Below are 7,911 nucleotides of genomic sequence, written 5' to 3' on the forward strand. Positions count from 1 at the left end.
AATTAAGTCAATGTCACGAGGAAGCATATTCAGACATTTTGATAACCTGTAAGCTATAAATGCAAAAGTCTGTAGTGCAGTCCTGTGAAATACTAAGTACAGCCTCACTGCTTCCATAGGAATTAAGAGGGTAATAGCAGCCAGGTGCTGTTAGTTAAATGTACTTGATTAACTGAAAATCAGAGTGTGATCACCTCTGTAGAAGCAGATGTGTGAACAGTTTGCTGGTCTGGAGGAGACGTAGAGCCACAGCCTGCAGGAGTCGACACTCAAATTCAGCCCAAGAGCGTGCAATGTTCAGAGAGGGAATAAAAGCAGCAAGAGCTACAGTGCTTAGCAATTTATTAGGCCGTCAACCAATGTAAGGTTTATGCCACAGTTAACAGTATTGGTAAATAATTTTTATGTTTTTGTAATGGTTAAACCACCAGTATATGCAAGCTCTTTAATCAAAGTTTTTAAAGCAAAAAATATGATTATTGTTGAAAATTAATTTTCAGATTTACTGCTTTACAAAAATGGAAAGAAACATAGTAAAGCACAATATTATTTTTGATTAAGATGCCAAAATAGAGGTATTTACTCGTATTCCTGCACAGAAAGATGTGTTTTTGCGGTTGAATGTTATGCTTGATTAATCGCTGACTTCTAGCTCAAATTTGGTAAAAAAACAAAAACAAAGCTAAACTAAACTTGAAACCTGTTGGTTATTTGCCTAATAAATAAGTTTAGTTTGAAACAAGTTTTTGACAGATTTCCAAAATATCTGGTTTCTATTAACATTGTTTAGCACTGTACATCTCAGAAACTACTTCAAGTAGGCCTCAAGTAGCATGTTACATGTTGAAGTTTCTGACAGTGAAATCAGAGAATGGCGGAACAGGTACGACTTGTTTGGATGGGTTGCCAGGAAAACGCCTCCTTTCTCTAAAATGAACATGACAGCACATCTTAGGATTGCAAAGTTATATCACAACAAATCACAAGAGTTCTGGATCAATGTCCTTTGCACAGAAGATACCAAAGGCTGTAATGCACATCATGTTTGGAAAACACAGCCTATCAGCACCTCTGCCACCTGTTAGACATGGAAATGGAAGGATGATAATTTGGACTTGTTCCAAAGGACCTGGGCACCTTGCAGTCCCTGAGATGATCATGACCTCTGCTGTATACCAAAATTTTGAAAAATGTGAGAGCATCTGTCTGACAGCTGAAGGTTGGCTGAAAATAAATCATCTGTCAGGACGATAAACTTAAGCACAGCAGCAAATCTAAAAGAGAATGAATGAAAAAGAGAAGAATCAAACATCTGTTCGTGTCTTTCTCCTGAGTTTATTATACCAACCTACAGTATCATACATATGAGCATCCCCAAACGTGAGTGTGCATCTCAGACAGATGAACAAACTTGTAGATAGAACAGTCCTTATCTCACCCAGGGCACTGAAACGGCTAGAGCCAGCTGTGTTTTTGATTGATAATATGGTGCTATATTATTATTATTATTATTATTATAAATTTCCCCCGGTAAGAGGAACACTGCAGCAGAAGTGATCATTGTTGCTTTTTTGTAAGATTAAGCAAAAACTACCTAGCTAACAGAGGAGAGGTGGGAACTGGGACCAGAATAAAAACAAAGATCATTTGGTGCACTCTCATGCTGCTGAAAAGTCTCCAAGGGGAGCCACAATAAAGTGAGTCATCGTTTTTGATCTAATCATGCTAATAGAATTACAATGACAAACCTAACAGTAATTGTTTACACATATAATGTTTCATGTGTACATCTCAGTTTAGCTTGTTAGCATGCTAACGTTTGTTTATTAGCACAAAGACAAAAGCAGCTGATGGAAATGTTTGCTGCTGTTTGTTTTGCAGATATTGTGGCATGAAATTGCCAGTGAAATTCATTTTGACCAATTTAATTTGCTGATGATGATAGATTTAAAATAAAAACTCAGATTTCACTGACTGGCACCTTTGCCTTGCAAACAATGACAAAAAATAAGAGCCGCTTTCTCTTTTTGCATTGTTTGTTTTGCCATTGTTTGCAAAAGGTCTGGCATCTGTGACTCTTCCCTCAGTTTACAGGTTCATGCCAGAGTACATGCTCATATCTTTGTAGAATTATCCTGGGTATGTTCTCTGTTTCTGCTCTGCCTTCCTCTAAAGGTCATAAACAGTTTTACAGTTTGCCTTTTAAAGATATTACCAGGAGAACCAGGCACTGTTTATAGATTTGTGGGCAGACACATCAAACTTAATGTCAAATCTAAGAGAAATAGTAAGAATTGTCTCTGAAAAAAATTGTGCAGTATAACTAGGATGTTGGATACAGTGTAGTGATGTAATTAATCATAATAAGGACCTCCAGTTCACGTTTTCTGTCTCTTTCAGATACGCACACATGCTCTAACTGATTTGTCATTTCTTTTTCTGCTCATTACACTTGTGCTGAACTGTTGTTGTGACCCTGGCAGTCGTTATCTACACCACATTCTGCTAAAACTCACAAATTGCATTAACTCCAGCTCTCTGGTGCCCCAGCAAGTGAGACCTACTGACAAGCTTGTGGCGCTTATACAGGAAGGAAGGATTGGCTGTTTTCAGCCTCAATAGTGTGTTATTAGTGCAATACCAATTAGACTATGTAGCTAGTCATTTTAATGAGAGACATACAGTGATGCCTCATTATGACATATCTACCATCAGGTGAAATTCGTATGGTATAGAAAATGTATCATTTCCCATCGATTCTTTTTTTCTAATATTAATAACTTCCAGATGATTCTTCATGGCATATGAAGGTTTTGAAAATCTGTCTTTCAGAGCTCACAGTTTTAAATGTTTAGCCAGAAACAACATCATCTAAATCAAGAGAATATTTACAGCAGTAATAAAATGGTGTTGTCTACATAAAAACATAGCCTCTGATGTTTTAATTGCCCCCAAGGCAATGTCTAATTAAACCTCTGTGGGCACTGCAGCCCATTGGTTTCCAGCCAAAGGACTTACAAGCACGTACACACTGTTCTGCCACCCAGGATTGTACACTCATTCAGGTTTAAATGTCACAGGCCTGTGAAACAATTACATCCACAGGCGCATGTGCACACAGTCCCCAGGGTCAGGATTAGCATCCATTGGTGTGGCTCCATATCTGACCTTTATGAGTGGCTAAGTAGTGCTCTCCGGGGTCTCATTTGTCTCACTTTAACTGAACAATGGCCTCAATCCCCTCACGACTGCAGCTTTCTCTCTCTGCAGAATGAACATTCAGAGCCTGAAATTGTTGGGCTTAAGAGCACACCAAGGACTCGAGGTCCACTTATAGGTGGATGAAATAACCATTAAAGGTGTGAAAATTTGGTTCCAAAATGTAACATTAAGCAAGCAAACCACTGTCGAAAGTGACAATTTGTAAGAAAGCATTTAGTTCCTGTTATTAAGGACCCTTTATGGCTACATCAGGAAATAGTTTTTCAATATAACTTCTGCTCACCTGTAACCTGGCTTTAACATGTAAGTTGAATAAAATATGAAAGGTTGAAGCCTCCAGTGCACATATAGATGACTGACTGAGACTGAGTTGTAGATACAATCAGAATTATGTAAAATGATCTAGGAAATGGACTCAATTCTGGATTTTACAAAAAAGGATTAAGGAATTTATAATATAATACAGATAGTATCATCTCTTCTTGCAGCAAACCAGTGAGTAGAGCTCAGACAAAAAAAATATGCAAGAAAATGACTAAGAAAAAAAGCTTTTAGTGCCTTAAAACGCCGCTCCTAAAAATATACACATGGTGTAATAATGTGATGAAAGCGTTAAATAGTGAAAGAGTACAATCATTACAGTATGACAAGCTTTATTAGAACAAGACACAGTGGAAAACAAAAGGTTAGCTTGTCCATGTGTGGGTGTGAGTGGGCATACGGTACTACATGGACATCAGCATTATGAGGTTCTTCATCAACTGGCATCACGACTACATTATCATCCTTGGCTTTATGGTCGTAATACGCATCAATTGCACTAATAAGCATTTAGAGCCCTGAAGATTGTCTTCAGTGTTAACCCTGTAAGACCCAAGCAATCAAAAAACTGAGATGTTTATTAACCCTTATAACAAAATCCACTTTTTTTGCTGTATCATGTTGTGTATGATATATTTTTATTACATATTTATTATATATTTTTTGTATCACATTTGATACATTAGGCATTTTTGGCAACTTTTTGTTAACAACAATGTTAATTTTAGACAAAAAAAAAGAGTTTTGTTCATAACATTTTGAAATTATGCCAAGTATTGATCATGTTGATGATATAGAGGTCTCAGAAACTCATGTATCAAAAATGATACAATGGGCATTATAGGGTTAATGTTAACAGTTTGAAATAGTTAACAGAGTTAACCGTGATTCCATGAGATTGATTCATTAAAACTGGGTGAACAGCAACAAATACATTGGACCGACATGTATTCTATGTATGGCAAAGCCTTAATATGGTAAGTTTGTTAACTACAATGAACAAGGGCACTCTCATTCACTTTCCATTAACCACACATAAAATGTCCAAGTACAAAAAAAGTACAAAACGCATTAAATTCGACTGAGTCCGCAAAAAAGACACTATTTAACCAAAAGATATTTTGAACAATCATTGTGGATGCTGACCAAAGATTTTCTCCTCAAAAGGAACTAGATCAGAAATTCAAGGTGAAACAATCCAGCATCACACAACAAATAAGGCAACTTAAAGAAAAGCTATATTTGTCCCGTTAATCATTTTTCCGTCCTACAGAGTTACCTCGTGTGGTCTCATCTTCTGTGATGGCAACCACTACTCAAACTGTTTAATTCCAGTTAAACAACACTAATATCCCCTGTATAAACACATTTGACTTGTGCTATGTCACATTAATGAAAATGTCAGTGCTTTACTGTGACAAGTCAAATATTCTGCTGTGAAGTAACCCCAAAGTAAGAATAAAATCCAGATATTCTGCTAGCATTACATAAAATACATACTGAATATTTATCTTGTTGTTTTTTGTTGTTCTTTGCATAATTTTCAAGCACATCTATTAAAAGTGGAGGGGATGCACTGAGCTGACTAAAACTGACTGAAAGACGCTGAGTGTGGTATTTACTTCATAACAAATTAGAGCCAAAAAAATGAAATCAAAAATGACCACAGAGTTGGACGCACTTGTGCGTTGGTGACAATAAGCAATTACAAGCCTCGCCAAGCTGGTATGTTTTTGTATAGTTGAAGCTTTTCTGCTATTTTATCCATACCCTCTAGCTATGTGCCAGTTTATAGCATTTCCAGATGCCTTCTCTTTTGTCACACATAGTTAATAGATGCACACACCGATGATTTATTTATTTATTTATATCTATTGTTACAACAATGGCAATATGTTTTGGAGGACATGTATTTCTCCCACAGATTGTGTGTGTGTGTGAATGTGTATTATACAAGTGTGGCAGGCGCTTATGTGAATGGGGGTTCAGTAATGAGAAATGCTTATCAACCCTCTACAGCCCGTCAGCTTGCTGCCATTAGCTGTTACCCCAACAATCTTACAGGTAGGCTAAGAGTCCTCATATTGATTCCAGACATTGCTGTTTGTCCCCTGCAGAAGGGCAGCAATCAGCAAATGGATTTAGTTGATTGGGATTACGGGAAGTAATTTGTGGAGGAAATAAGTGGGCATTTTTAAGGAGTCTAATAATGTGGTGGAATTAGTTCTCCTAATACCTGGAATGAAGTTGCTGTTTGAATGGAAATGGCTGTTTATGCGATTGGTTTGGGAAGGAGAAAGAGAATGCCTGGTCTTAGAGTTGGAAAGCTGAGAAACAGTTTATTGAGTTGAAGAGAGGGAAGTACAGGATGGAAAAGGCGAAAGCCTGAGTGAACAACAGATTTCGTAGCAGTTATTCCTCTCCAAACACTCACGTTTGTTTGGTACCTCCAATCAGTGGTGTATAATCCTTTGCTAAGGATACTTTCCATATCACTGGGTGGCTTTCGCTGCAGAGAGGTGCATTTAAGCATAACGCTAACAAGAACCTTGACAATTAGTTGGGGGGGGGGGGGGTGTAGAGAGTGGGGGCAGAGAGGCGGCAGGGCAGAGTAAAGATGTGAATGGAAACTGGGGGAAAGTAGAAGAACAGCAGACAGGCGAGGAGGCGGTAGCTGTGTGACTCTAAAAAGCTCCAATTACTTTTCATTCTTTTTTCCACTCAATGATCAGTGCTTAAGAGAAAGCTGATCCAGGTTTTGTTACACTGATGAGTCATGTTTGATTCGGCTCTTTGTGTATTACAGAAAATACCTTGGTAACTGAATGAGACTGTGGGACTGTTCATTGCTTTGATGGTCAGTTTTCGTTTTTCCATCAGAAAAACTGCATCAGAAAGACCGCAGTGATACAGCATGTTGTTTCAGTGATATTATACAGCGTGAGCCCAGGTTACTTCAACTGCATTGGCCTGAAGTAGGCCTGTTTAGCTAGTGAACAGCAGAGACAGCAGCCAATATAAATTATTAGGTATAATAATACAGCAGTTCAGTCAAAGATAGACTGTTAATAACATTTTTGAAAGGGGGGACACATTTATTTTACTGAAAAGCTTTTATTATGAAATTATTTGGATTGACAAAAATGTTACTATTAAGCTAAAACTGTCTTGCTACATAGCTTTACTGTATTCGCTTAAAACTTTGCTTGGACAGGACTTTTTGACACAAGGTTCAACAGTTAAAAATGCTATTCTGCTGAAGTGTTGACTTTACTTTATGACTGAAAAAAGTGCAAAACATTAATTTTTAGTCTTGATGTAGAAAAACTGTATAACTAGCTTGGCTAAAAGCTAGCTAAGCCATTTTAGCAGTGACTAGAGTAGTTTATGTGATTCAGTTTGGTTAAATTAGGGTAAAATAATCAGCTTTTAAGAACGCATAAAGTAATTGTACTGCAGCCTTTCTGTCTTTTCCACTTTGAAAACTTTAAACTATTAATTGTTTCTTCTTGACTTTATTATCTCTATAATTACATTACTACTGCCGGCCTTTGTAGAGCAGTTTAATTGTAAATCCATTACACTGTATTTTAAATATATGTTGACTGTAGTAAAACGTTGGTTTGCTTCATTCTCTTTGCAGGTACATTGATGTTGGACAAATCTAATCCATTCAGTTGCTAATTCTGTGTGTTTTTTTAAGGGATGATCTTATTGGGTTTGATACCAGCTGCCACAGAGGATTGAGAGTGTGACAGTGAAACATGTATATGTGATTTTGGGGCCGATGACAGACAGACAGAAGGTCTCCTTGAGAGGACATAGAACTTTAACAGGATTGGAAATGGTACTGACCAGCTGTAAGAGGTAAGAGAGAAAGAGCAGGGGATGAGAGTCAAAGTGTGAAGAAGGAGGGGTGGCTACGCGAAGAGTAGTGTTGTCATTTAGTCACAAAGTTGACCAAAAACACATTTGTGTTTTGTTGCAGCAGCTTGCAAAAACATATAAGAAGGGTGAAATGAACGTCTTAGAAAAGGAGCGAGCTTTGGGATCGAATTAAGCTAGACGCATCATCAAACGCTGCAAGCACAGCAGGGGGCCTTGGGATACACCCGTCTGAGAAATGGGTGGTGTGGGTGTGTGCTTATAGTTTTGTATCGGCCTAATAAACCACCCATCTGCAGTGAGAGAAGAGGAGTGGATGCTAGGAGCAGGGGGGGTTACAGCACTCTTTATGCTCCATATTTACACCCCGTCCTGCCCAGAGGTTCTTTGATGCTTGTCGATACCGCTGCGTGATGATGTCATACGGCAGACAGCAAGGGAGGGAGGCATGATCAAAGGAAAGAGGGAGGGATGAAGACGCAG

This window comes from Simochromis diagramma, unplaced genomic scaffold (genome assembly GCF_900408965.1).
Source record: "Simochromis diagramma unplaced genomic scaffold, fSimDia1.1 OVJJ01000798.1, whole genome shotgun sequence".
In the NCBI taxonomy this organism is placed as follows: Eukaryota; Metazoa; Chordata; class Actinopteri; order Cichliformes; family Cichlidae; genus Simochromis; species Simochromis diagramma.